Source organism: Schistocerca piceifrons, chromosome X (genome assembly GCF_021461385.2).
Source record: "Schistocerca piceifrons isolate TAMUIC-IGC-003096 chromosome X, iqSchPice1.1, whole genome shotgun sequence".
Lineage (NCBI taxonomy): Eukaryota > Metazoa > Arthropoda > Insecta > Orthoptera > Acrididae > Schistocerca > Schistocerca piceifrons.
Genome location: NC_060149.1, coordinates 453,618,964 through 453,643,998, shown reverse-complemented (window position 1 = coordinate 453,643,998; position 25,035 = coordinate 453,618,964). Strand labels below are relative to the sequence as shown.

The 25,035-nt window shown below is 41.8% G+C and overlaps 1 non-coding gene across 1 annotated transcript; it reads right to left on the bottom strand.

The window, feature by feature from the left end:
- Positions 1 to 8,325: 8,325 nt before the first annotated feature.
- On the bottom strand, positions 8,326 to 8,400 carry Trnas-cga. The gene has a single exon. It is a non-coding gene; the product is annotated as a tRNA-Ser (tRNA).
- Between the last annotated feature and the right edge of the window lie 16,635 nt (positions 8,401 to 25,035).

Below are 25,035 nucleotides of genomic sequence, written 5' to 3'. Positions count from 1 at the left end.
TGATCTACCCACCTTATCTTCTCCATGAATTTTAATACCTACTCCGAATTTTTCCTTTGTTTCCTTTACTGCTTGCTCAATATACAGATTGAATAACATCGGGGAGAGGCTACAACCCTGTCTCACTCCTTTCCCAACAACTGCTTCCCTTTCATGCCGCTCGACTCTTACAACTGCCATCTGGTCTCTGTACAAATTGTAAATAGCCTTTCGCTCCCTGTATTTTACCCCTGCCACCTTCAGAATTTGAAAGAGAGTATTCCAGTTAACGTTGTCAAAAGCTTTCTCTAAGTCTACAAATGCTAGAGACGTAGGTTTGCCTTTTCCTAATCTTTCTTCTAAGATAAGTCGTAAGGTTAGTATTGCCTCACGTGTTCCAACATTTCTACGGAATCCAAACTGATCTTCCCCGAGGTCCGCTTCTACTAGTTTTTCCATTCGTCTGTAAAGAATTCGCGTTAGTATTTTGCAGCTGTGACTTATTAAACTGATAGTTCGGTAATTTTCACATCTGCCAACACCTGCTTTCTTTGGGATTGGAATTATTATATTCTTCTTGAAGTCTGTGGGTATTTCGCCTGTCTCATACATCTTGCTCACCAGATTGTAGAGTTTTGTCATGACTGGCTCTCCCAAGGCCATCTGTAGTTCTGATGGAATGTTGTCTACTCCCGGTGCCTTGTTTCGACTCAGGTCTTTCAGTGCTCTATCAAACTCTTCACGCAGTATCTTGTCTCCCATTTCGTCTTCATCTACATCCTCTTCCATTTCCATAATATTGTCCTCAAGGACATCGCCCTTGTATAAACCCTCTATATACTCCTTCCACCTTTCTGCCTTCCCTTCTTTGCTTAGAACTGGGTTGCCATCTGAGCTCTTGATATTCATACAAGTGGTTCTCTTCTCTCCAAAGGTCTCTTTAATTTTCCTGTAGGCAATATCTATCTTACCCCTAGTGAGACAAGCCTCTACATCCTTACATTTGTCCTCTAGCCATCCCTGCTTAGCCATTTTGCACTTCCTGTCGATCTCATTTTTGAGACGTTTGTATTCCTTTTTGCCTGCTTCATTTACTGCATTTTTATATTTTCTCCTTTCATCAATTAAATTCAATATTTCTTCTGTTACCCAAGGATTTCTATTAGCCCTCGTCTTTTTACCTACTTGATCCTCTGCTGCCTTCACTACTTCATTCCTCAGAGCTACCCATTCTTCTTCTATTGTATTTCTTTCTCCCATTCCTGTCTATTGTTCCCTTATGCTCTCCCTGAAACTCTGTACAACCTCTGGTTCTTTCAGTTTATCCAGGTCCCATCTCCTTAATTCCTGCCTTTTTGCAGTTTCTTCAGTTTCAATCTGCAGTTCATAACCAATAGATTGTGGTCAGAATCCACATCTGCCCCTGGAAATGTCTTACAATTTAAAACCTGGTTCCTAAATCTCTGTCTTACCATTATGTAATCTATCTGATACCTTTTAGTATCTCGAGGATTCTTCCAGGTATACAACCTTCTTTCATGATTCTTGAACCAAGTGTTAGCTATGATTAAGTTATGCTCTGTGCAAAATTCTACAAGGCGGCTTCCTCTTTCGTTTCTTCCCCCCAATCCATATTCACCTACTATGTTTCCTTCTCTCCCTTTTCCTACACTCGAATTCCAGTCACCCATGACTATTGAATTTTCGTTTCCCTCACTATCTGAATAATTTCTTTTATCTCGTCATACATTTCATCAATTTCTTCATCATCTGCAGAGCTAGTTGGCATATAAACTTGTACTACTGTAGTAGGCACGGGCTTTGTGTCTATCTTGGCCACAATAATGCGTTCACTATGCTGTTTGTAGTAGCTAACCCGCACTCCTATTTTTTTATTCATTATTAAACCTACTCCTGCATTACCCCTATTTGATTTTGTATTTATAACCCTGTAATCACCTGACCAAAAGTCTTGTTCCTCCTGCCACCGAACTTCACTAATTCCCACTATATCTAACTTTAACCTATCCATTTCCCTTTTTAAATTTTCTAACCTACCTGCCCGATTAAGGGATCTGACATTCCACTCTCCGATCCGTAGAATGCCAGTTTTCTTTCTCGTGATAACGACGTCCTCTTGAGTAGTCCCCGCCCGGAGATCCGAATGGGGGACTATTTTACCTCCGGAATATTTTACCCAAGAGGACGCCATCATCATTTAATCATACAGTAAAGCTGCATGTCCTCGGGAGAAATTACGGCTGTAGTTTCCCCTTACTTTCAGCCGTTCGCAGTACCAGCACAGCAAGGACGTTTGGTTAATGTTACAAGGCCAGATCAGTCAATCATCCAGACTGTTGCCCCTGCAACTACTGAAAAGACTGCTTCCCCTCTTCAGGAACCACATGTTTGTCTGGCCTCTCAACAGATACCCCTCCGTTGTGGTTGCACCTACGGTACGGCCATCTGTAGCGCTGAGGCACGCAAGCCTCCCCACCAACGGCAAGGTCCATGGTTCATGGGGGGGAAAAGGTGGTATAGGTGATAATAATACTGTGAATAATGATACAGTTTGTGAGGATATTGATGAAATCCAAAATTTCATAGTGTATAATGACGAACAACAGAGAGCCATCCATGAGTAGCTATATACTGAATGGATGTTGAAAGATGAGTGTGATTATGATGCTGATGACTGGGTTAATTTTGCAAAGTTGCACCAGCAGTTGATACCAGAGACCTGGGAGGAAGAAAAACATAAAGTTGCTAGAAAGCTAGGGGGATTGAGTGTAGGAATCTCTGGAATTAAAGAGGCCTGTCATTTAATACTTTCAGGGGGTAAGGATATTGAATCTTTTAGTGAAGAGCAAGTGTGCACCATGACTAAAGATTGCATACACGAGATTGAAGAGGACTTGTTGGTTTAAACACAATTGAAGCATGATTTTATTGAAAAGGTGCAGCCGATAATAACTGTCGGTGTGGCAGGGTTCTGCGAAACTGTTTTGGTAGATACTGGAAGTTCTGTGACTGGGGTGACAGAGAGTCTTTATGATCATATTAAGTACAGGGAAACAGTGGAATTTCTGGCCACAGGGGTGAGAGTTAAAAATGCTCCAGGAATGTTCAGTAAACCAGTGAGAAAGGAGGTATTTCTAGATGTAAACATTGGAGGTGAAGTATTCAGTCACTCGTTGTTGGTGATCCCAAATTTAAGTAAGAATATGGTGTTCAGGATTGAGTTCCTAAGTAAATTTGAGACAAATGCAGTTTGTAAGGACCAGATGGTGGAACTTAATAGTGTTGAGGGAACAGAAAGGGTTAAATTCAAAAATGTACGCAATGATGAAGAATTGGTGGCTAGTTTGCATGTAGCACAGTGCTTAATGGATGAGATATACGTTAAGAAAGAGACAAGGAATAATCTAAGTGGCACAAAGGGTATATCTGAAGATGAAAAGGCAGAATTATATCAATTACTGATTAAAAACAAAAATATGGTTCAGAAAAACCGGGGAAGGTAAGTTGTTTTAAGTATTCACTCAGGGTAAGTCCGCATGAACCCATTAAGATCATGTCATACCCTATAGCACTGGCAGAGTGGGAAGCAATCAGAGGATAATTTATCAAGTGTATGAAAGCTAAGTTTTTCTTTCCAAGCTACTCCTTGCTTTATACTATTTACAATTGTGTTTACTTTCAAGAATTTTCGGGATGGCCTAGTGGTTTCCATGTTTATCATGGTAAAAATATAGTGGTACTTGAGGCTGTGAGACAGCTAATTTACACAGCTAATTCTCTCATAATGACATAATGACTTGTATGTACATGATAGGATGCGAATGTGAGAGAGGGACAATGAGTGGCATTTTTTACTATTATGATTCTGATTCGGGCACACACCAAATTCTTTTTTTGCGTTGGGGGTCGAGATAGTTCAGCATGAGATTGACTGGTGAGAATATGGAATTGAATGGTATACATATCATACGTTCTTGTACTTGCAGAAGAAATGTTTGGATTTGGGGTGATATATAATTTGTTAATATTTCGTTTATACATTTAGGATTATTTAGTTTCAGGGGGATTTAGGCTGATTTTTGGATTATGTTGTGTCATAGGCTATTTTATATATTTGATTTTATTCAGTTTGCTGTGCTGTCATTTTCTTTGGTCATTTAGCAACAGCTAGATTATTGTTTGGGTGAAAGCTATAAACAGGGTTGTTAGTGGAACCTACCATGGAACGCGTCATACAATAAATATTTGAGTACTATTCTGCTCACATATTTTCTTGGCTCCACTTTGGTTGGAGAAACCTTGTCTCAGTATTGTACAGTTGGAACGATTTGGGCCATGCCTGTTCTTGAATGGAACAAATTGTTGCGATCAAAGAAAAGTCTGTGACCAGTATGTATTTCTTAGTAACACTACCATCTGTATGTTTGTGTCAGTTATCGCCAGGAAATTTGATTCTAACTGTGTCAACTCTGGATAGCAGAGATGGTGGGCATAATTCCGACCAGTTGTTGGTATCCAGCCACCTTTGCTGATAGGAAACTGACCCCGTGATTTTTGTTTGTTCCTGGTAGAATCGGGTAAGCTGACTGGCAGGAGAACTTGAGAAACGGCGCCTGAGGTCTGACCTGGAGCGCTGATGCAGGTCAGAGGCACCCCACAGAAGACCACAAAAGCCATAGTGCTTACTGTACGTACTGTGTAACATATACTAAGAAATATAGTGCATCGAAATAAAAAGACTCACGAAAAAGGACAATACTTAGAAAACTTTATGAAAGGTTTATGCTTTGTTACTTACAACCTTTGTCCAGTCATATCAGAATCATGGTAATTCTGATGAATAAATGTATTTAACGTAAGTTTAGTTAAGTTAGGGTAGGAAGTGCTGCCGCATAGGATAATATAGGCACTTGTTCATTTCGAGTTCATATGTAGACTTTACGTTTGTATATCATTTCGTTTCTGAGGGCGCAGTTTTGTTTTGGAGCTACTTACGACACCCTGCACTGGATTTCTGTAGTAGCAAGTGGAGGTAATGGTGAGCGTACAAGCTGTGTGGTGAGATTAGAGCAGCAGTTCCCAGCCGCAGAGCACGTGGCTGGCGGTTGCTGTGGGGAAATGTCGAGATGCTAGCGTCACGCGGCCTTGGATAATCCAGATTGGACGCTACGCAGCGGCGCATATGGCCATGTTTGCGCACTTGGAGAATTTTATATGATAGAGAAAAGATGGTAAAAACAAAACTAAGAGTGACAGTGCGAGTTCGCACTCATGGATAGAAACATACATAAAGCTAAATTATCTAGACGTGAGACAAAAATATATAGTAGTTTAAAAGTTATTGTCTTCTAAAGAAATGTAAATTGATGAAAGTTCAAAAGCTAATATCTCGGCAATGATTTGGCCGATTGATATGAACAAAGTGTCTACAGACGCGTCTAGCAGAGCTTCATCGAGCAATTATAGCCGATTTAGCGAAGTCTGTACCATTTTGAATGAGAGTTCAAAATATGGAATTAGACTGTGTTTTGTTAATAGATGAATGTAGAGATGCAAAACTAGCGGCAGCACTCTGAAGTTTAAAGAGGTAGATGAGTAATTAAGTATGTATTTTTATTTGTATACTTATGTTCAGCATCAAAATCCGGGAAAATCAGTATCACGCCACAGGACCATTACTGATGAAAAAACGGTCTCAGATACAAAAAAATTGGACTTTAAATTGTTATTGCCCAGAAAATTTACATATTTTCCAATATTATATATGTTTTTGTGTTTATTTTTAGAATATTCGTAATGTTTGTTAAACTTTGTTTTGAGTTAGGCAGTCGTTTCGAGGGCGCACAGGGCGGTGATCTCGGACGACAGTGGGTTCTTAGCGACTCTAAGAGCCGGACGTGCCGCGCATCTGGGGGTAGCAGTGGGTTGGTAGCCACTTTCGGGGACAAGTACGTATGTAGCGACGTTCGAAAACGATCAAATGGAACACAACATAGTGGATTAGGACAGCAGACTACAGTGTATTTTCTGAACTGTGAACAGACTATCGAGTGTCGTGATCGCAACAAATGTATTTTATAGTGAATTGTTGTAGCGTCAGTTATAAACAGCCTCCCTTACGTAAAAGTAATTCAGACTGCATTTTAAGTGTTTACTCAGAATATTAAAGAAAAATAAACTACATGTTCAAACTATAAATCAACGTGAGTGACTCAATATTTTATATTTCACCGCAGTACCTGCCTGCATTGTGTTGTTATATTTATTTCAGCTTAAAATCTGAGTTCACAACAGGTGTGAGCTTGCACTCTGTGACGAAAAATCTAGCCAAACATTGGGACTAGCCACATCTCTGGGCCACTCAATTAAGCTGGGTGTAACAAAATATATATTTTCGTGCCATAGCACGTGGAGGCTCGGGCCAAACTATTCAAACTTCAATGTTTAGTGCCCTATACAGTCGGAAGTGTGTAATGCCCAGTACAGTCGTAAGAAGTACAATAATGACGTTTGTCATTATCGACTGCTCTTATATCATGGAGAAATACTCGTAAATAAATATTTAGCTATTTATATACGAAATACCCGTAAATGACCTGGATGTAGCCATGTAACTTTCTCTATTGCGTTCCTTGTTTGTTCAGTTGACACGTTCCACATCATGAGGTTTATCATTTACTTGTATCTACGCGTCTATGTATTCTAGATATCTGTCAAGACCGAATATACTTTTATTTCCATGTAGGATCTGTGGAAACCTATTTAGAATGTTTCTAGAACGAACACTAAGCAATAAATCCATAAAACAACTACAGTCTCTTATGTATCGCTCCAGTAGGGCTCGTGAAGACAAGAATAGATAATCTGCAGCACGCATAGAGGAATTTAAGCTGATACAGCAAACAAAGTATGATTTTAGATAAAAATACGGTCTAGTTTTCAAGTTTCGATGACGCATTTCGCCTGTGGTAGGCATCTTTAGATTTCAGAAACTGGTCACGTTGTACAACGTGCATTAAAATGATTACACGATGCATATACATCGGCAAAATACTATTAGGATGACAAAAAGCTGAATATCTCTAACGACTGTCAAGTAGGTTCCTTATTCGTTACCATGCGTAAAGGACGCCGAACACATTAGGAACAGGTGCATTGCAGAACATCATGCAGGGGGAACACAACATCTATGAGCCCCCCGCTAACAAACATAGACTGCGAAAGTATGGTATTCGGGCCCCGAGAGCCAGTAGTAGAGTAAAATACGACAGATGGCGTTCATAGTCTATATCATATTCATAACGAGGGCCGAATTCACACACAGAAGATGAAATAGTCCTATAAACGAAAATGTACATTATATCTAAAGTGACACAGCAAAAACTAAGTTAAAGTTGAAACTTCCTGGCAGATTAAAACTGTGTGCCCGACCGAGACTCGAACTCGGGACCTTTGCCTTTCGCGGGCAAGTGCTCTACCAACTGAGCTACCGAAGCACGACTCACGCCCAGTACCCACAGCTTTACTCCTGCCAGTATCTCGTCTCCTACCTTCCAAACTTTACAGAAGTTCTCCTGCGAACCTTGCAGAACTAGCACTCCTGAAAGAAAGGATATAGTGGAGACATGGCTTAGCCACAGCCTGGGGGATGTTTCCAGAATGAGATTTTCACTCTGCAGCGGAGTGTGCGCTGATATGAAACTTCCTGGCAGATTAAAACTGTGTGCCCGACCGAGACTCGAACTCGGGACCTTTGCCTTTCGCGGGCAAGTGCTCTACCAACTGAGCTACCGAAGCACGACTCACGCCCGGTACCCACAGCTTTACTTCTGCCAGTATCTCGTCTCCTACCTTCCAAACTTTACAGAAGTTCTCCTGCGAACCTTGCAGAACTAGCACTCCTGAAAGAAAGGATATAGTGGAGACATGGCTTAGCCACAGCCTGGGGGATGTTTCCAGAATGAGATTTTCACTCTGCAGCGGAGTGTGCGTTGATATGAAACTTCCTGGCAGATTAAAACTGTGTGCCCGACCGAGACTCGAACTCGGGACCTTTGCCTTTCGCGGGCAAGTGCTCTACCAACTGAGCTACCGAAGCACGACTCACGCCCGGTACCCACAGCTTTACTTCTGCCAGTATCTTGTCTCCTACCTTCCAAACTTTACAGAAGTTCTCCTGCGAACCTTGCAGAACTAGCACTCCTGAAAGAAAGGATATAGTGGAGACATGGCTTAGCCACAGCCTGGGGGATGTTTCCAGAATGAGATTTTCACTCTGCAGCGGAGTGTGCGCTGATATGAAACTTCCTGGCAGATTAAAACTGTGTGCCCGGCCGAGACTCGAACTCGGGACCTTTGCCTTTCGCGGGCAAGTGCTCTACCAACTGAGCTACCGAAGCACGTCTCGCGCTCGGTACCCACAGCTTTACTTCTGCCAGTATCTCGTCTCCTACCTTCCAAACTTTACAGAAGTTCTCCTGCGAACCTTGCAGAACTAGCACTCCTGAAAGAAAGGATATAGTGGAGACATGGCTTAGCCACAGCCTGGGGGATGTTTCCAGAATGAGATTTTCACTCTGCAGCGGAGTGTGCGCTGATATGAAACTTCCTGGCAGATTAAAACTGTGTGCCCGACCGAGACTCGAACTCGGGACCTTTGCCTTTCGCGGGCAAGTGCTCTACCAACTGAGCTACCGAAGCACGACTCACGCCCGGTACCCACAGCTTTACTTCTGCCAGTATCTCGTCTCCTACCTTCCAAACTTTACAGGTTCGCAGGAGAACTTCTGTAAAGTTTGGAAGGTAGGAGACGAGATACTGGCAGAAGTAAAGCTGTGGGTACCGGGCGTGAGTCGTGCTTCGGTAGCTCAGTTGGTAGAGCACTTGCCCGCGAAAGGCAAAGGTCCCGAGTTCGAGTCTCGGTCGGGCACACAGTTTTAATCTGCCAGGAAGTTTCATATCAGCGCACACTCCGCTGCAGAGTGAAAATCTCATTCTGGAAACATCCCCCAGGCTGTGGCTAAGCCATGTCTCCACTATATCCTTTCTTTCAGGAGTGCTGGTTCTGCAAGGTTCGCAGGAGAACTTCTGTAAAGTTTGGAAGGTAGGAGACGAGATACTGGCAGAAGTAAAGCTGTGGGTACCGGGCGTGAGTCGTGCTTCGGTAGCTCAGTTGGTAGAGCATTTGCCCGCGAATGGCAAAGGTCCCGAGTTCGAGTCTCGGTCGGGCACACAGTTTTAATCTGCCAGGAAGTTTCATATCAGCGCACACTCCGCTGCAGAGTGAAAATCTCATTCTAGGTTAAAGTTGACTGATATCTATCCGATGAGGTAATTACACCTTATAAGAAGTCGTCATCATTATAGAAAAACAAGAATTAAAACATGCCTTAAAGATAAGGTTATGGAATATAAAATAAAAGAGATACCAGCATACTTCGCTGCAGGGAGATTAAATTTCTTTGAAAATGACCATCATTACACCCAACAAAGTTCGATTTTAGCTGATTAGCTGGGCATTGTGAAGGCTATCAACACCAAAAAAAGTGCGTATAACGATCTCAAATTCTTCATGTAAATTCAGTTTGCATCTCTTATGGGAAAAATGCAAAACTTTTATCCTGAAATAATGCGAAACTGGTTGCTGTACCACCCTGTCACAACAGAACAGAACAGAATAATCTTAGCAAAACTTGCACATTATTGATAGTAGGCGGGCAATGGCCATATGCCAACAGATGTTCTGCAATTGGAAAGTATTGCTTTATCTGCCTTTCTTTATGGGCAGGTGTTCCTGAAGCCTGGTTTCAGAATTGTTCCAGATGGTCGAACGTATTCAGCGCTGCTTTGTGTAACTGTAATCTGTAAACTCCTTACATATTATACACTGAAGAGTCAAAGGCACTGGTACACCTTCCTAACGTCATGTAGGGCCCCGCGAGGAAGCAGCAGTGCCGCAACACGACGTGGCATGGACTCGACTAACGTCTGAAGTAGTCCTAAATGAAACTGACACTATGAATCCTGCAGGGCTGTCCATAAATCCTTAAGAGTATGACGGGATAGAGATTTCTTCTGAACAGCACGTTGCAAGGCACCCATGTTATTCTCCATATTGTTCATGTCTTCGGAGTTCAGTGGCCGGCGGAAGTCTTCAAACTCGTAAGAGTGTTGCTGGAGCCACTCTGCAGCAATTATGATAGTGTGAAGTGTCGCATCCGCTCGATAGAATTCAAAACGAGACTCTTCCGACCAGGCAACACGTTTCCAGGCTTCAGTTGTGCAATGTTGGTGTTGACGGGCCCAGGCGAGGCCTAAAGCTTTGTGTCATGCAGACATCAAGGGTACACGATTGGGCCTTCGGCTCCGAAAGCCCATAACGACAATGTTTCGGTGAATGTATCGCACGCTGACACTTGTTGATGGCCCAGCACTGAAATCTGTAGCAATTTGCGGAAGGGATGTACCTCTGCCACGTTGAACGATTGTCTTCAATCGTCGTTGGTCCCGTTCTTGCAGGATATTTTTCCGGCCGCAGCGATGTCGGAGATTTGAATTTTGATAACCTGCCACTTCAGCAGAAACAACCGATCTATCAACTGGGCCAGACCCTTGTTGTCTTATATAGGCGTTGTCGACCGCTGAGCCGTATTCTGCCTATTTATACGAGGTTTGCCCAGACAGTAATGCATCGCACTTTTTTCTCAGACGAAAACAATCCCACAAATGCAAAACGTTAGGTATGTATTATTTGAAGTCTCCTGAGTGAACGTGACAATTTTCCGTCACTTCCGACAGATAGCGCATCTGCTGGACAGTTTCAAAAAGGCGTCTGTAGGTGATTTACGTTACTAGCAACGAGCCGTTATTGAATTTCTCACTGCATAGAAAGAAACTGCGGGAATATTCACAAACGCTTCTGCGAAGTCTACGGAGCATCTGCTGTCGACAGAAGTACAGTTAGTCGCTGGGCACTGAGATCATTAGAAGGCCTTTCAGCGGAGCTCCACGTTTTGCAGCGGTCGTGGAGACCATCCACGGCTGTCACACCTGACACACCTGAGCTAGCCCCCTCGATCTTCCTCTTGTTTGGGCCATTACAAGGTGCCATTCGTGGGCGACATTTTGAGGAATCTGAGGATGTGGTTCACACAGTGAAGCACTGGCTCCGCTACCTGGTCAAGGATTGGTACCGACGGCGCATAAACGCTGTAGCTTCGCGCTAGAGTAAAGCCATAGAGAGGGATGGAGATTACGTGGAAATATAGGGGGTGTATATAAAACACCATTTGTTCGTGTGTATAATTCACATTATGTTGATTAAAAAATTGTTGAAGAAAAAAATGCGGTGCATTAATATCTGGGCAGCCCTTGTAAATCTCTGTATCTGAATTTGCCTGCCTATACCAGTTTCTTTGGTGCTTCAATGTAAATGTTTTTCTGTGACTAAAAAAATGGTTCAAATGGCTCTGAGCACTATGGGACTCAACTGCTGAGGTCATTAGTCCCCTAGAACTTAGAACTAGTTAAACCTAACTAACCTAAGGACATCACAAACATCCATGCCCGAGGCAGGATTCGAACCTGCGACCGTAGCGGTCTTGCGGTTCCAGACTGCAGCGCCTTTAACCGCACGGCCACTTCGGCCGGCTTTTCTGTGACTCTTCATTATCAAAAACGTGATGTCATATGTTGGTACCACCAGTGAAAGATATATGTGCTTTTGTACCCGAAATAGCTTGGCTAGATTATTAGACATATTGCCTAAGAAAGGAAAGGGTAGTCCACTTTACCTCTCTTTTAGGATACTCGATTGTAGAAGCTCAGTTTCAGTTTCTTATTTCAGCACAGCTTCAGGACTAAGGAAATACTTCAGCCGTTTCTGCTTGTTATAAATTCTAAGTTGTTCGGTTCTTTACTGATGGCAGCTTCATTGAGAGGCAGACCAAAGATGAGATTAATCATGAAGCTGAAAAAACTCAGTTTATAATGCCTTGCATGGCAGGATGAAGCTTGTATGATTGAATCGCTAATGGCTGCTATCCGTAGACATAAAAAATTCCTTGACTTTTAATCACCAGTTATTGGAGATCTAAGCAATTAATCTTACCCGAGTCATCTATGTATTGGCAAGTTGCTGCATTTCAGAAGAGTGGTCCCTGAAAAGAATTAATCTGTTGTCAACGTATAGTTTGTAAACCAAAATTTTATTGCCCAAGGTTGACCGGAAACATCGGGCAAAAGAACCCCGAGGCAATTGCCCTGTGCTAATCCGTCGTCTGGTTTCTACAGAAATTTTTGAAAGAGAAATAATTATGAGAAGTAAGAACTTTAGGCAACGTAATAATTTCTGTGACTGACAGACATTGGGATTTTTCAGCTTCTTGTTATCCTATTCGCATCTTGCCAATGCATTCGCACCGTGATCAGTTCCTATAATCCGACATTGCCTGCCACAGACTAAATGCCTCATCGGAATTTGAAACTAAAGGCCTCCGCTAACAAGGCCGCAGTTTTATCTCCAAGTCTTAGTAATTAGTACAGTGGACAGTGGACATACCTACAGCCATGAACTTCACAGTGGTTTTCTGAACACAGATATACAGGGTGTTCGAGAAAAGTTGCAACGAACTTCGAGAGCTTGTAAAGGCTGTCTTGAGGACCAAATCGAGGACTGAAACCCGTGTCGAGAAACGTCATACGATGACGCTACAGATCCTCGAAGATCACAGTCGTCAGAGACTGCCACTAAGCCACCCCTTCGGCGGCAAATGTGGCTGACGGGCTGTAGGCGGAACGTCTCACTGTATTGTTTGTTATTCAGTGATCGCGACGGATTGCCAAGATCGCCAGTGGAGAAGATGGAGCTATCCGCTGCGTAGAAAGCCCTTGACCTTCTCTCCTATGAATGGGATGCTCTGTTGCGCTGATGATGTTGCCGGACACGGATTCTTATCCTCGACTGGTTCCTCACAGCAAATTTTAAAGTCCTTGAAATTTGTCACAACATTCTGGAATACCTTGTAGATGCAAGTCCACGTTACGATCACCCAGAGCCTGTCGTCAGAGCCAAATGGTGTGCGATCCGATGCTACAGGTGTGTACATAATTCAGTTCGTCATTGGCATACATGGCTAAGGTATTAGAAGACATCGGATATTGTCCTTAATCTTTGGACAAACTCCTTGAGTTCCAAATGTTGACACTGATTCTGCCGAATCTCCAAATTAGGCAAATGTGTTTTCGTTGATACTCGCTACTGAAAGTAGTCATACTATATAGGAACTGGGAAAAATATCTCAAAAATGGTTCAAATGGCTCTAAGCACCATGGTACTTAACATCCACTAGACTTAGAACTACTTAAACCTAACTATCCTAAGGGCATCACACACATCCATGCCCGAGGCAGGATTCGAACGTGCGACCGTAGCAGCAGCACGGTTCCGGACTGAAGCGCTTAGAACCACTCGGCCACAGCGGCAGTCAAGAATATCTCAGCGCCTTCTCGGTGCTCATGGGTAAACGTTATCACAGTACATGTGACGGCACTCTTTATACATGGCTTTCTTGGATGAAAGTAAGTACCGTGTCATCGATTGGTGTCATCATGAGAATACTCACTTTGAAACGTCATCTGTGGACCGGTAACCTGGGAAGTCATCAAAAAATGGAGCGTTATTATCAACGATAGGGCGCTGTTGTGTTCCTTGGGATGCTGGAACAAAATTAAAAAAATACCTTTCAGGCATTTCCAGCACTACTCTGTTTTGCAAATTAATAGCGCTATCTTTGTAGAAGGAAATTTGCCTTTACCTGATATTTTGGTCGAAGTCGTACATACACAGTGAACAGAAATCGTGCTCGATAAGTGCAAAATTATTTAATGTGGAAGATATCACCCGCATCTCTGTGCAGATAATTACAGTGGGCATCACGTTAAGTATTTGAGAAAACGAGCTGCAACGAACATTTGTGCAGGATGGCATGTACTTTCATAGTGTCAGTTAACATAAGGTTGAATTCCTTACCCTGAACTTCCACTCTGGAGAAACCTACAGTGAACACAAACTACAAATACTGCTCTTTACTTAATATCACTCGGACATCTAGCTATCTGTTAACGTACTCAGTACAATGGATGACAAATTTGCCTAGTTCTTTGTGCGACTTCAGCCTTTTTCTATATGTGGGGTGTTAGAGAGTCCTTATTGTATGCGACAGCGAGTAGTGATGAGAGTAAACTTCAGGAAAGAATTGTGGATAGCAAGTTCGTAACTTAGATGTCAATTTCATGTTCGAAATACATGGATGTACCGTAACATTTGAGGGACATTTCGAATATTTGTTGTGATTCACCTCTTCTACTGAATTCATCTACTCTGCTTGTCACTTTACTGTATGAAGAAAGTAAAACCTGTACTAGTGTTTTTTCGTCGCGTTTATATATCTGGGTAGCAAAGCGAAGTACCCACTATTCAAATCAGTGACTTCATATATCATCAGATTGACGAACAGAAAAAAGAACTTCAGAGAAATATTAAGTCTGCCATGAAACACTGAACTAAGCGTTTCCACATAGTTTTCAGGTAAGTTAAGTGACCTCAGAGCAGTAAATGAAAAACATTGTTTCATTTTTACTTCATTAAAATCTATATAGTCTCCCGAAACTTCTGATGTACAAGGGGGAGTCCAAAAGAAAAGAAAAAAAAGAGAGAGACAGATAGACATCAGGGCCTTCGAGTTGCTTCGGAAGAAGAGGTGCACGCCTTGGGTACAGTCATGGTTCCATATGCAGCCACATACGTTTTTCCATGAGGGCATTGTCCGTTCTGTCTCACACAGGATAAATGTATTAACAACTAGAACGATTACTTTCGAAAAAATAAACAGTTACTGTGGTGTCACCGCCAGACACCACACTTGCTAGGTGGTAGCCTTTAAATCAGCCGCGGTCCGTTAGTATACGTCGGACCCGTGTGTCGCCGCTATCAGTGATTGCAGACCGAGCACTGCCACACGGTAGGTCTAGTCTAGAGAGACTCCCTAGCACTCGCCCCAGTTGTACAGCCGACTTTGCTAGCGATGGTTAACTGTCTACATACGCTCTCATTTGCATGACGACAGTTTAGCATAGCCTTCAGCTACGTCATTTGTTACGACCTAGCAAGGCGCCATATTCAGTTACTATGTCTTTTGAACAGATAATATTGTGACTCAGGTACCGTCAAGAGCGACGTTCATCATTAATGGATTAAAGTTAAGTATCAAACTAATTACGTCCGCTTTCTGAATTCTAATACCTTGCCATGTTCCAGACCTCACGTCAGTATAGTTCTTCCCTCCTCATGCCAGCCCGCGTGAGCTAAAACGCGTGCATTTCGGCCTCCTCTAGTAACACGGTGTTGGCTCTTCTGCTAACACAACAGTTACTCACTTCTTCCATCTGTACCTGTTCCATTTTCATTTATATTATCTATTAGAGTGAACAGTTTATAACTGGTCTTACCGTCTTTGTCTTACGCAATTACATTGTCACTTTGCCTTGTCATGAATGACACTGACTCCTGTGGCTAGTCTTATTTTGGTAACTATCTGCTCCAGAAAGCCGTGTGGTTTTCGTTGCTTTGTAGCAAACAGCCTACACATCGTTACTCTTTGCTCTTAAACTTACACTGCCGTAAAATTCAAATACTCAGTCTACGGAAGTGGCACACTAAACTTATAGGCAGAGGGAGTTAACGTTTCAAACATATAGGGGCCTTGAAAGCGGTGTGGCCGACTTGGTACGACCAGCGCAATGTTATGCGCCTACAGCCTCTAATAAAAAGTATCCTAACAAAGAACATTAATATGGGGTGTGTCCACACTTCGCCTTTATGTTGGCTTCACCTCTGCTTGGCACACTTTCAATGAGGTGATTAAATGAGTGTGGAGGAATGGTAGCCCATTCTTCCTCGAGAACCGAAACCAGGGAACGTAGTGATATGAGACACTGGCGTCTGGAGGGAAGTCGACGGTACAACTCTTCCCAAAAGGTGTTCTATTGGGTTCACGATGGGATTATGAGTAGGTCAGTCCATGTCAGGAGTAGTATTGTCGAGGAACCATTTCATCACAGACGCTGCTTTATGACAAAAAAATGGTTCAAATTACTCTGAGCACTATGAGACTGAATATCTGAGGTCAACAGTCGACTGGTGCCTGGAAATAAATGTAGTGGAATCAAAAGCAATAGTAAAGCCACTGAAATTAATACCGCTGCACGCTGTGCTCCTCTTTTGCCATGATGGATCGAGACAGCATACAGAGAAATACGTAGACGATTACTTCAAAATCTCATTGTGCTTCAGAGTTTTTCCATGTACCTAGCGTAATTCATAAATAGACTAGGTGCTAGAAATGACCACTTGAAATTTCTCTAGGAAATAAACCAAAATGCCGGCTAACTTCCGTCGGCTGGAATCGTACAACAACCGGATTTGTGGGGCAATCGTATGTGACCGTGGGTCTATGCTAGACTACATGAAAACGTTAGGGCAAGCATTCTGGCCGCAAAGGTTCTTGTTAACGATGACTGTTCGCTACACGAGAGGAACGTCGCACTGCGCACCAAGCACATCGTAACCCATACACATCTGTTTCTGTTATCCGAGAACAAGTAATGGATTCTCTGCAAAATTCTGTTTCATCCTACGGCTTTAGCCGGAAATTATCTGCAGCCGAGAAGGAAACTACTGTCTACTACGTGAGCTGTCGTAAACACTTCAAAATATACGGCTGCTTTTGGAGTGGCGCCGTCGACAGGAAGCATGGACAACAGATGAATGGCACTGAATTATGTTCAGCGATGAACCATGTTCTACACTGCCCCGGTTGACGATTCCGCATACGGCAGCGACTTGAGGAGAAGTCTCATTCTTACATTGTTTTGGAGCGGCTAAGCGCTGTTACTCCTGGCGACATGGTGTGAGGAGCCTTCAGGCATTACCTCAGGTCACAGATGGAAGGCTGAAATTGATCGAGGAAGTTCTGATGGCTCAACGGTACATTATTTATATCCTGCGTCCTCATGTGTTACATCTTATGCGACAGTATCGTGGCGTCATTTTGCACACATCTATCTCTATGAACAGTCTGCGTGATAATGAGGTACCCTTGCGGCCTACAAGAACCCTACATCTGTATCCAACAAAACATGTGTGAGAGCAGCTAAGGCGTTAACTCCGTCCCTGTTCCAGTATCCAGAATATCAAGGACCACCTGCAACAGTCGTGGGTCTCCTTCCCCCAGGAGGTGATAGAACGGCTTTACGAAACGAAACACTTCTAAAACTAAGCATGGAGTGCATCCAGGGTAGATAGGGTGCAGCATCATACCGATATGTGGCTTCATATTACCAGTTTTATCTTAACCTGATTCTGTTTTTTAATCGCTGAAATCACAACACATACCCTTTCAACACGTGCAGTATCATTTCGTTTGCTCCCCCGCATCTGCACGCCTAACCTTTTTTGTCAGGCAGTGTTTTCCACTTCTCTGTAGTGCAAGGCATGACTAATTTGATTGTGCGTGTCCGGCAGCTACAGTGTTGTGTATCAAATATGAATTCAAACGACCGGTAGTTTAATCACACCCGGGAGGAGTTGCACTCAGATTCCCGTCCGCTCATGTAGATTTGAGTTTTCCATGGTGTCTGCACATCGTAGACCAATAGAAGGCTGGGTTCATTGACAGGCCACATAATACTTCTTGTCCCTGTCATGTTCAATCCGACCTTATGCCTCTAATTTAATAAACTCGTCGTAGATAGGATGGTGAATCCTATGATTCCTTTCTCTAAACGATGGCATTGCAGAATAATAAAGTTATTTGTCTGTTGATTATATCGATTGTATGACGCCTGTGAAATGAGAAGTGGACTATAGCTGCACAGTGTTACTGAACAGTTATTCTCGCAAATTTAATATCTACAACCGTAGAGAGGTGCATCCCAGTGCAGGTATGACCAACAGTATCTTCATTCTACAAGGATGGCAAAGCTGTAATAAACTAATTATCTTGTGGCCGTTGCCTTTCCAATTTAAAATAATAGCTTCGAATGTATTTCAGACGAGGCGCCAGAAAGGAGAGAGTACAGAAAGAGGAGGTTGGTACATAACCAGTTGTTCAAGTCCTAACACTCAAGAATATAGTTACAATGTATCATATTTTCTTACAATACTAATCTGGTGAGGGATATTCTTTGATAAACTGGTTGAAATTAAAGTCAACATCCTCACTATTTCTGGAAGTTATGAAATATATGAGAGAATTTAACGTGTCTTCGACATCAAAGTCACTTGTGTGAGAGAAAAGCTACTGTAAATAATAATGTGGAAGGAAATACGCAGCGGCGTTGTTGAAACAACAATATCAGCTTTGTCCGGGAGAGATTTAGAGTCGTGACAAGGATCCAAATAAATTCAGATTGCTTACAATATATCCTATAAAGCAGGACTTCAAATAAAACGGTGAAAATTAAATATTAAAACTGCGAAAGAGTTTAGTCATGTTGTGAAGATACTTACCGGTGAAAAGAAGAAATGCGACAACCCAATGGGAGGCGTCCATTTCAGCTGGCAATTCCTTCGCTGCGTTGACGTATGCACTGCAGGGCAACTTTTCTTTGCATTTGAATGAATCTAAGAAACATCAGAGAGCATAGGTAACGATTCCATTTCGGTTGGTTCTATTTTTCAAAGATTCGTTCAACAATTATTTTATTTTATACATGCCTATTCCGATACATATTTCATCCGTGTTTGTATGTTGAAGCTGTAAACGCTTCGTAAAGAGTCACTAAAATGTAGAGCATACTGATAATATCTTTAGAAGGCCCTCAGCTTTTAGGACACCAAAGATATACTAAATTTAAAAAAAAAAGTGTATGTTGTTTCCCGTACACTGAGCTAGGTGGAGTTGGGACTCGCATTCGGGAGGACAACACTTCAAACTCGCGTCGGGCCATCCAGATTTAGTTTCTTCGTAAATCGCTACAGGCAAGTGCCGGGATGGTTCCCCTGAAAGTACACGCCTGATTTCCTTCCCCATCCAGGACACAATACGAGCTTGTGCTCCATGTCTTATGACCACTGTGTCGATGGGACGCTATAGCCAACTATAATTCCTTCAGTAATACCACCAGTTAGCAGTTTTATAAAATACATGAAACATAGTTAACGACCTGTGAGACATAAGGTCATGATAATTTGTAGCTCTTAGATTTAGGCTCTGCAGTGTTCTAAGACTGTCTCTGTCGTCGGACTCATTTCCACATGAAATTCACACTGTAGAACAGTGAACCGTGCAATAATGGTTGCAAACATAAAAACTTTAATAGGATAGCAACTTACTCTTCTAGTAAGACAGATCGGGGTGGTGTTAAACTGAAGAGGGAGATTTTCAAAATCTAACAGATGTCAGATACCATATTATATTATTTATTAGGCAAATTTGATTCAAGGTTGCGAAAAAACATGAGCGGCATGGAGATCGAAAGTTTCTTCTGAACTAGAAATTATGTATGAGAAACACTACCAAATACAGTTAACAAATATATAAATAAATAGAAGAAACCAGATGTCTACAAAAGACGGTTACAAAATAAAAATGGCAAAGCACTAGACCGCAAAAAAGTACAATAGCGCAATCATTGCAGTCCAGGAAATACGGCGGTTTTCTGAACTTTTAATAATGGTACACTTAACTTATTTCCACACGGTCGGTTAAAAATGAATAAAATCATTACTGGGAACATCAGAAATTGCTATGGGTGATTTCTATACTCGCCTGTTAGTAAGTTCCTTATTTTAACCACCAACAGATACTTTTCCATATACGACTGTGTTCTATCAAAGAGATTTCAGATTCCAGATAAATTGCACAATTAAAATGAACGTTTCTTGCAGCCAGGGAACTGTATTTACTCACTTCTTGATAACAGTTTCCCTCACTCGGGCTTCTCTGAAAGTAAATGTGTTTCTAATTTCTTGAACGTAAGAACAAAACGAGCTTCACATTTATACCGTAGGATACGTGTCACAATATTAATGATACATATTCAATACAAGGAGTAAACATCTGATTTTTGTTGAAGAGAGATGTTTTCAATCGAAATATTAAAATTTACGTCTCAAAGACTGCAATAAATTGCTGTTCCTGTCGTATTGTTAACAGAATAAAACAAATCGACCATAAACACACACCAGAAAGCGGCGCAAGACTCACGCTGACGCCATGCCCTTAGGCCCACTGACTTTTATGTCTTCAGAGTGTCGGAATGAAAAAGAAATTTCCCCCTTTCACAATACGCATTGACCGTGAATTATACAATTATTACTTCATTTATATAACCGCTCTCTTGATGTTGTACAAAAACATTTTTATTTTTTATTTATGAAGGTGACGGTGGTCTTTCTTGTACTGATTAGGCACTATTAGTATAGATGTACCGATATAAGTACGGGGGCAAGATAGACAGGCAACTTGCTTTACAATGCGAGAAACTCAGATAACAGTACAGCTAAGCCACTACGGGTGCTGTCTACATTGTTACCAGATTTCAAATGACATCACCATGCAATGTAGTCAGATTTCTCCGCTCCCCCTGGTACACTTTAACATCATAGGCCAATTGCACTATGTATAATCTGGCGGATAATAATAAAGTTGACTGGAAATTCATTATCATCATGCTGAAACTAATATACGTATGACACCATTTCTCGCTTCCCATTTTCCAGTTCTTTTGATCATGCCAGTCTTCTTCTTGTGGTCATCTGGCATCCATTGCGTCCCAGACATCTCGACTACAGCTTATCAACGCTTTCTTCTTTCCTCTGAGAGTCCACTGCCACACTTTCTGCGGCCACTGGGTGTCATCCAGCACGTCTAGATGTCCATACCATTTTATGCGTATCATGTCTATGGTGTAGGTTATTGATTTATGGACGCCTGCAGCCTCTCAATTTTTTTTTTTTTTTTTGGTTAATGGTCCACAAATGCCACAATTTCATCTCCAAAACTTCATACCCAGTGCAAGCAACTAATTTCTCTGGCGCTTGTTTATTGCCCATAGTTCTGCTCTTTTCGTAGCAATGTTTTCAACATTCGAACGATATGTCACCCATTTTACCTATTCCATAGGACCGACTTTAGCTGTCCTACGACGTTTTTGCCCCGCACTATTTTATTATTTACGTTATCTTCATTCTTTTCCACTAGATGATGTCATAACACACAGGTACTTAAAAGACTTACATTACCCTGATTTTCCTGACTTTAACACTCAGATCCTATGTAGGACTGTCACCAGTCATCAGATATTCGGTTTTTTTCGTGTTTGTTTGGGACCCCATCTTTCATTCTCCCGTCTTAACTTACAAAGCATGTATTGAGCATCATTCTGATCTCTTGCTTCGATGACCTCGTCACCAGCGAAGAGAAGTGTGTACAAGATTTCATGACCCTCAGGGAATATTATGAGTCCACATTTCCTCCTCCAGGCTTTTTAAACAGTGTCTGTGTTATAACATACCCTTGGCCTCTCGACATTGGTCTTTTGTAACAGAAAACTCCGATGACAGTGAATTTCCTACTTTGACGGCGCTGACACAGTTTGTATAGATGTTTAACTGCTTTGATATAAATTGTTGAGACGCCACAATTGTTCATACGTGCTCACAGATTGTTTAGTGATAGTTTATCACAGGCCATGTGCTAATCCACGAACACTCTATTACTCTGGCAACCTTCTTCTCTATTGTATACCATTATGCGAATTCAGTACATGAACATCTGGCGTAGAACAACTCTGTTCTTCATATGTTATCGCCCTCAACCCTACTCTTTCTTATCAGATTCCCCAGTATAATTGCACTACTGATGGCATCGTACTTATGCCGCAGTAATTTCCACAGTCCTGTCTATTCCACCTCTTATAGACTGAAGTAATAATAGATTTTTTCCGTTCCTTAGGTACCTGATCCCCTTCCAAACACTTGTTACATAAATGGGCCTAGATCGAAGCAGTTAAACACTTCTCTACAAACTGTGTGAGATCCATCAACAAGAAATTCAGTGTGATCGGAGTTTCCTGTTACAAAACGGCTATGCCAAGAGACCAAGAGTGTGCTATAGCAACGGCACTGTATAAATCTATGTGCATGAAGCACTTAAAGCCTGAACGAAAAAATGTGGACTCACGAGATTCGCTGTGGATGCTGAAATATTTGCTCGTGACGACATCATCGTAACAAGGGACCAGGATGGTACTGAGTACACGCCTCAGAAGTTAAGAGAGGAGTATGAAAGATGGGGCCTTACAGTAAACATGGAAAACGTCGAATATCTGAGGGGTAGCGACAGTACCATACACAACGATAGGAGTTGCCTTTATTGATTCTGTGTTTATGCCACCCGGATCCGGTGACCTTCCACTGTTCACATACTTCACGGCTTTACAAATTTCTTACGAGATAATCTATCGTGAGTGTTCGACTTTTTCCGTCAAATTGACCATATCTCGTTTCTCTTCTCCGTGAGCACGGTTTAGTAATACTTCACCCATTCCTCCAAACTTATTAGAGTAATCTCAAAACAATCTTGCTCTCAATACTCATTGTCTTCAGTTCTTTCCAAGCTCTGAGTGCTCTAGTACCACCTAAGATTTCTTCTATGTCCTCTCCGACTTTGTGCCACGCCTCAATTTTGGGCTTTAGTAAAGGTCGTTTTGTGTTTATTCCCGTTTAGCTCCAAATACTTCAGGTCTTTATCAAGGCAAGTGCACAGCCATCTATTAAAGCGTTCTTTTCATCTTCACCAATTAATCTACTTCCTTATTCCACTATAGCTCAAACTTTTCTTTTCCCAATTTTCTTTTCCTGCTCAGAGCTTCACAGTCTGCCTCATGTGCCATTTCTTTAACAGATTGATACATATTGCCTACAGTATCATAGCAATAAGATATGCCTTGACTGCCAGTCTAGGTTGATAGAGGAAGCGTATAGAGTTCTCCTTCATATTTAACAGATTATACCGGACCTCCGAGAACTGTACACTTACCAGTTCTTCACCTGCTTCTTACTTCCGTGTAAAGGAAAAGTAGATTCTTGATACCAGTAAGTAATAGTCTGATCAACTATCGGGGCCTTGGGAAAGTCTCATGTCCTTAATAAACACGCTTGCTTTCTGCCGTGGTATCACACAGTCAGTTACTGATCTTAACTTACGCGTCGGTTGTTGTTATGGATATTGATGTATTGCGTATGCCTAAACCACCCATTCATGTCGTCATAGCATTTTGCTAGTATAAGTCTATCAGCCTATCATCTTTGTCTTTTAACATAATTTCTACATGCTGGCCAACAATGGGATCATTAGTTCCTTATCCGGTACGAGCGTTCCAGTCTCTAAAAAATTAATATTTCATTTCAATCACCTATCTTCTCCAGTGATTCAGTCAGCTCCTGTATTTGAGAGTGAGAGCAGATGGTTGGAAGATAAGTAACGACAATGTAAACACTATTTTTCACAAACATTCTCAGACGTTGAGGATATGCAACAATACGTGATCACCGTGCTTTGAGCGAGTCCAAAAGAAACGTTTGCTCATAGTTTCCAACAGCTATACACAAATGTCAGAAGTGTGTAATAACGAATGTTAATTACTCTGAAGATCAGTAAAGGTATTTTGTTTATAACTCTTGTTTCCTTTATTTTTGAGACCATTCAACAAACTTTTCAAATGCTCCCTGTATTTTAGTTTGAGAGAAGATGAGAGAGGCTATGGTACAACATAATCTGGCTTCTAGTTTAACAGAATAAAAGACGAACGAGAAATGACTCTTAGGGTTGGGATAAAATTTTGATGACAGTTACGAGAGAACTTTTAAAGGGAGCTAAAGCATTATTATACCAGGCCAAGGAACGTTTATAAAATGTTACTTTAAAGAAATACAGACACATTACACTGTTTCTTTCAACATAAGCACCAAGTCACTCTAAACAAATATCGGAACGTTAAATCAATCATTCGATTCCTCGAGGATAGAAGTCCGCCGTGCCAACTTCCTCATCTTTAGAGAATCACCTTTCATCCAGAGGTTCTTTCAGCTTGCCGAAAGTAAGGAAATCACATGGTCCAAGAATAGGATTCCAATTACCATCACCAACGTCTGTGCAGGCACTATCAAATTGTTGACACCGTTTCTCTTTGTGAGGTAGCTACGTGAATTTGGTTCAAATAGCGCCTAACTTCGCGGTGAATCCAAATAATTTACACTTTTTGCCCACAGGAACTGAGCTGTTCCCCGTACTTTAACTTCGTTGTAATTTACAGCTGCCGCGCCATTTTACCACCACACTATGCTGCACATGTTATCCGTAGCGTAGCAAAACTCTAAAATGCTTCAAATGGCTCTGAGCAATATGGAACTTAACATCGGAGGTCATCAGTCCCCTAGATCTTAGAACTACTTAGACCTAACTAACCTAGCGACAGCACACACATCCATGTCCGAGGCAGAATTCAAACTTGCTAACGTAGCAGTCGCAAGGTTCCGGACTGAAGCGCCTAGAACCACTCGGCCACGAGGCCGGCAGCAAAACTCTCTCAGCAAGAAACCCGGAAAATGTTCTCACTTCTGACAACGAGTAACTCTTGTTTCGTATAATGCTAAGTGTGGGAAGACATGCCTAACTTACTTTCTGAAGTTCCTAGTATGAACGCAGAGAGTATAATATAGGTCTGAGTGACGCGGTATTTCAACTTTTTTGTGGGTGATTAATCAATAAATCGTCGCTGACTATCTGTTTTACGCTTCACTCTACGAATTCTACTGGTTTTTAATAGATTTTAGAATAATGATCACATTATTTGTTTTATACTATAAGTAGCATGGGTGTGCCTGTGCGAGTGAAAATGAAATAAACCAACCGGAATTTAAACTAGGATTATGTCTTACGTGTTTTTAAGATTGCACAATTTAATCACATT